Raw genomic sequence first — 6,408 nt, 5'->3', positions numbered from 1 at the left:
GCCCCAGCGGAATCCTTCATAAGCAGTAGCACGCTCCAGGACATCTAATGACATAGCACTGGGTCGAGCAGGAGATGCTAGATTAGCTTCCAAACCTTTCCCGTAAAAAAAACCCCAAACCAAACACCCGAAACTTAAAACTATCAACTGAAATTGAAGCTGATGAGAGGAGGGGCAGGCAGCTGCAGAGCTGCCAGTAGATATGTTACAGAGACCAACCCCTCTCTTCTCTAGAAATTTCCTCAATTCTTCTTTCCCCCAACTTGGGCAAGCAGTGATTACAAAGATGCTTTATTTAGTGTACAGATATTTTACAGAGTCTGGTCAAAAGGTACCAATCCACACAAACAGACTTAATGTACAAGTAAGACAGTGGAACCTGCAAAATAAATTGTAAAAAAAAAAAAATTTACCTTAATCATTGCAATTCCTGTGCACATGCTGAAGCTGATAGGGGTGCTTTTACACTTCCCTCCCAGAGCTCGGCTGCCCATTGCCCCGGGCAGGCTGTGCTTGCTCCCTGACCCAGGAAAAATGTTGTTAGTTTTCCTAATGTTGATCGTCGTCACGCTGATGGGTAGGTAAGGACATTTCACACACTCAAAGCAAGTTTTCATGAGAGTTATAAGCTTACATCAACAATGGGAAAAGACAAGTCAACAGTAACATTCACCTGTAAATACTTTTAACTGGGGTCTGCTTTCACACTGCTATTGCTGCTAGAGGGGCTGTCAAAGCTCTCCGAGGAGTCGGGGTTTTCTCCCAGCAGCAGCGAGATGTGTGGGCAGAGGGAGCTGAGCAGGCTACAACTGCAATGTCTGAAGGAAGGTCAAAGCAGCAGGATGGGATTAAGGCAAAGAAGATTATTCTGGTCCTAAGACACCCATCGGCTACTGCACGAAGAGCATCTCTGAATGGGGATTTTACCCAATGGCCCTAGGAAATATTAGTTTAAGTGGTGAGAGAAAACCACTTTGAAAACCGCTTTGATGGGAACTGCTCAAAGAATTTAAAGAGTCTGCCATGGGCCAGATTAGAGCACCTTAATCTGTGCCAGACCACCAAGATTGCTCATACAGAAAAAGGACCTTCAGCAGAGCTGCTGCAGAGCCACGGACAAGCAAAAAGGTGACGTTTTAACAGAGCTCTTAAAAAAGTTACAGGAATCCCACCTCCCCGCTGCCTAACCCGTTTCTTACAGAATTAAACCATCTCCCTTTTGAATCCCGTACTGACAGCACGAGAGGGCTGAGCAGCACTTTTCACCCCCTCTGCTCTTGCAGAACTTGCACTCAAGCTGGTGTTTTACCTGGGAGGCTCCTGGGTCTCACCCCAGGCCCTTCGAAGCTCTCTGAATTTCAAGGAGAGGCAATTTCCCCAAAGATTTGCTCCGTCTTGGCTGTGCCGAGGAATGCTGACAGGTGAGCGGGAGGTCTGAGCCAGGCCAAAGGCATTTCAAGCCTGCCGTAGCACAGCGTTCGTCAGCATGCAGGCTAATCTACCAGGAAGAGCTCCCTCATTTATCTTCATTACTGCTCCACCTACCATCAATTTACGACAGACTTTAAAAAAATGCTGCCCCCTCGGCAATCAATCCAAGCCTCCCTCCCAGAGCAGGACACGCTCTGTGGGCTGGGAGGGACCCAGTGCCTGGGGACCTGGGGTCAGCCGTCAATAAACATTTCTTCCTCTCCAGACGACCCCTGGGAAGTGTCTTCCAGCAGAAATACTGCTCCGTAGCAAATCTGTAGGCCCACCTGATGAATGACACCTTAATCAATGGCTGCTGCCAAAATATGTCTTCCCTTTGAATGCAGATGTTGAACATTCTAAAACGAAGGAGAAAAACCCAAGACAACCTGGCCTCGGGAGTTGACTTCCCCCCTTCCCATACCATCACTGAGATACTAAAACTGGATGCCTTCAGCACTTTGTAGAATAACCACAGCTGAGAAGGCAACCCTCCATAGTCCTGCTGGGTCCACTGCCACGATGGGACTCCCTGCCCGGCTGCCTTCCCCTGTCACAGCACAGCAGTAAATCAGAGGACTAAAAATTCTTGGAAGCAAGTACCAGTATTACAGAAGCACCTGGAGGAGCAGACATGGAGACAGCCTGACGATCTCGAGTCTACCCGACAGAAGAGGTGAGCGTTTCTTCTGCAAAGGGCTACGCAAGACTGCACTTGCTTCTTGTTTATTAACAAGCAATTAGCAAAAGCACAATGCCTGGCAATCAGAAATACACTGGTTAGCGAGAGCTAACTCCCAGTGCTTGTGCAAGAAGACATCCCATTGCGGGCTGAGGGAAATTCAGTCTATGTCTTCCCGCAGATAAGCCCTACCGAAGCTCCCCTTCAGCACACTCATCCTCAGCAAGCAGATGTTTTCCATCTATAAACGTTTATGAAGGCTGCAGTCTTGTCAGGGAACACTCAGTTCCTCTCACAAGCCCCTCAAGTTACCTGCCTAAAACGTGCAGTGAGCCTTTTATGCAAGACCATCTTCTAATTATCCTCCAGTCAAAAGCATGTCTGAACTCAAGGACAAGGAGCAGAGTTAATTGCTTAATGAGCTTCTGAATAAATTACCTTCTCTGAAGAAGCTGGACAGGGCACACAAGAGGTAGAAAGCATTGGCAACATGGGATCCACACAAACTCGGGGTGTTCTCTCCACTAAACCACGCGCGAGTGAGAGTGCGCCTTAGCCCAGGCGACACCACCGTTTTTCTGGATGGATGTAGTGATAAGATCGATTAAGCTGTTGACCCCCAGCAATGCAGAGCGTATACACTGCTCAGCTACACCCCAGTCCTAAAGCCCCCTTGTCGCTGCCATGTGCCCTTTCTCTTCACCGCCATGTTCATACCTACACAAAAGGCTTTTCTCGCGTACGTGTGCCAGTGACAGCGTGCTCTGTGGGGGTCATCTGCTGTAACAGGTCCAGCTCTCAGGGACAGATTTATTGGGGCATTTTGACTAACATTTGCATAACCCATCAAGATCTGTGTGGGAGCTTTCACATCCCTTATTACTGAAGCCGAGTCACGGAGGGCTGCTCCAGCTAGCAGCAAGGGGGTTACTGCTCTGGAATCTCAGCTGATGAGTCAATGCAGGAGAATGCAATAGTCACATACTGTGTCACACTGTTTTATAACTGATGATAGCCTAAAGCCAAATTAGAAAAGAAACCAAGAGGTTCTTAAGAGAAGGGTCCGACCTGATGAGGCCACGGTATGATTGCACAATTCAATGCATCCAGAGTAAAAGGAAAATGTCACTGGCCAGAAATAACCAAAGCAAGAAGATCCCCAATGGAGAAACATACTCATCTTCGTGGATGCACCCTTACTGATGCAATAAGTGTGGGTGTGTTATCTAGCTTTCCCTAATGACCAGACTCACCGAAGGGCCTACCAAAAATACAATACAACAATCGAAGCTGGAAACGAGCAAAATTCCAAGCGCATGAGCAGCATCCCTGATCACTGTCTTCTTCCTACAGTGCTAAGGGCTGGGGCATGCAGAGCACGCCCCACTTAGGAGGCTCAAGAAAGGGAGGAGGGAGCCAGGAGACTAGAGACAAGAGCTGGAAACTGAAGCCGCCTTTCCTCTCTCTCCACCTTTATTAGAAGTTGGGTGAATTCAGACCACAGAAGACTGAACACAGAAGCCCACTATGATTGCTACTGTCAATGTGACCTGATGTTTAGAGATTTTTGACCCATAAGCAGATGATCAGAATAGCTCGCATGTCACCTATGCAGCCATACAGCCTTAACTGCAGAAGAGAGAAGGGAGGAGTCTGTCTGTCCTTTTTAACAGCAAAACAGGGCAAGCTGGGTACTACTCGGAGGCTGGTAGAGTATGAACCCCATCTGCTCTCTCTGCCCTTGCTACCAATGCTGTCCTCTGCTAAGAATACAGCATCAGTGCACATCTGCTCCCTACCTCCACAGCTGGTCCCATTCTGAAATCTCAGCACCGCCTCATGTGGCTCCCAACCACACACCCCATATATTAGTAGTCTGGGAGGTGCATCTCCCCTCAGTGTGTCATCTCTGGGCAGGGGGAAGGGCAAAATTAATTTATGTCTGTACGAGCCCCGTACATACGTCTCCTTTTCTCTAAGGGAGTTTGCTCTCATATTTAACCTCTTCATCCTGCTGGCACTGGAGGCAGATGATGCAGTTTGTAGAGAGGTGCAGGCACTTCACTCTCCCCCTCCCCCTGGAATCTTCCTCTCACTTGTGGTCCTTGGGATTCACCCAATGTTTCTCAGAAAAAAAGAGGACCTCAAGACAAGTATGCATTTAATAAGCAGTGAGACAAATAAGCTCCAGTTATCCCAGCAGAATTACAACACCAGAGAACAATTTTCTGCATTCCTCTGAAGGCCTGAAGGAACCCAATTGCCTGCTCTCAGCCTAAATAGGTACCAGACACCAAGTGCTCCATAAGCAAACAGAGCCCCCAAAGTGCAAAAATGAAATAAGTAAAAAGCTTCACATTACATATAAACCAGCCGTTTGCACCTTGTTATTAATGGCCTTGACTATGACCTTTAAACCCTGCCTTGCTCAGAGTCATGGATCTACGAGCCTTGGCACCCTCACAACAATTCCAGGACGAGGAGCAGGGAATAAACAACCCTGGCCCACTCTGGAGGAGATGCGGGAAGGGAATTGGCCTGCGACAAACCTGTACCGAGAAGCACTCCAGTGCAGCAGCCAGGGCTAAGAGGTGACCATCTCCACTATGAATTTGTCAACATAACCTCAGTGACCAGGGTTTCTGACGGCATGAAGAGTCCTGTTGCCACATATATGCATGCATTACTAGCTTTTATGCATGTATCTATCCCTAGTTTCAAAGCACGAAGGGCTCACAGCATGGTAAATAACTGCAAGAGGGCTCATTCCCTGGAGGATAATTCTGATGTGGATTATAAGCCCACATGAACTGGAGTTGCCTCAAGCAGACCCTGTTATGCAGAAATATTTTAGTCTAAACTGCCTTGCCACTGCTTTAAGAGTTTTAGTATTATAATAGCGCCAATAGCCAGTGGAAAGTTTTACCCCTTGAAAGCTGTTCAGTACAAAGTCATCATCTCTGGAGATGACCCTGCAACTCCAGCAGCTGGAGAGTGCTCTGGAGACACGCACATGCTTGTCTTGCCCTTGCATCCTTCCCTGGGCAGCTGGTACCGGCCACTGCAGACCTCTGGTAGCACCACTGTACCGTTACGATACACTGGATTGAAACGCTCCTACAAAGGGGCCAGTTACAGACTGAAGCCATGGCCATCACTCTTCCAAACTGATTAATTCCTCAGATAAAGTAGGTACATGGTAATAGTACACCTGATGGACATTTGTCAGGCTCAAAGGATTAGTGTGTCTAAATGACATCAAATAGCCAATAGCATTTAGGTATTAACTTCCAAATACTTAAAGTCAGCCAACATTAGAAAGTTGGTTCGATAACAAACCATGCTTGTGTGATCTCTCCAGATGCATATGCAATAAAAGTCCTGATCACAAAGATCTTTAGACACTTCATTAAAATCACTGGTAAGATAGGGCAAACTCACACAAGAATTTAGTTGCCTAATTGCCTCACAAACAATAGCTTTACTCTCTGTGATAACACTTCCCTCTTTGCTTCCCTTCCTGTCCTTTTGGGAGATTACTTCTGGAAAAGTAAGAGGTTGGCAGGAAGAAATGCAGCATTCCTCTTCCTGGACATTCTGATCAAAAACTAATCTGTCATGCCATGGTGAGACACTGCGAGCAACAAAAAAACCCCAACAAACCAAACCTACCCCAAACTCAAATCCTGCCTAAATGAATCAAAAAGACTGTAATTATGCTGTTTTACAAATACACATATTAGCATCAGGTATATAAATAAATGCTGATTTTCAAGTTCCTTAACTTTCACTGGCTACTCTGAATGAAATGAAAATTTGAGAAGTCTACTGACATCCCATACAGCCTCGTGGAAAGGGTTTTGCCATCCCAATGGCTCTAAGGTCACCCTAGCGCACGTGTCAGGGAAATGGCAACAATCAGTGCTTATCTGTCCTGAGTCATAATTGTCTTATATATATATATATACACACACACACACACACGCAACTTAATTGCACGTGGATTGATATGGTATTACTATGGTATGGATCAAGTGGTGAGTCCCTGCTCCTAAGCAGCAAATTAATGTTCCTATAAAGCATGAACAATCCTGCTAGGAAATCATACAGAGAGCTCCTCCATCCTCAAGAATTACTGGCACTTCTAGAGAGACAGGAAGATTTTCATTACATAGCCTGTTGCCAGCTATACTTTCAGCATAAGCCCATCCCCTTTCTGTTACTGTTATGTCAGGGGAGGACAGTGAAAGAAAGCA

Source organism: Aptenodytes patagonicus, chromosome 22 (genome assembly GCF_965638725.1).
Source record: "Aptenodytes patagonicus chromosome 22, bAptPat1.pri.cur, whole genome shotgun sequence".
NCBI classification, from domain to species: Eukaryota; Metazoa; Chordata; class Aves; order Sphenisciformes; family Spheniscidae; genus Aptenodytes; species Aptenodytes patagonicus.
This window is presented reverse-complemented; position numbering follows the sequence as displayed.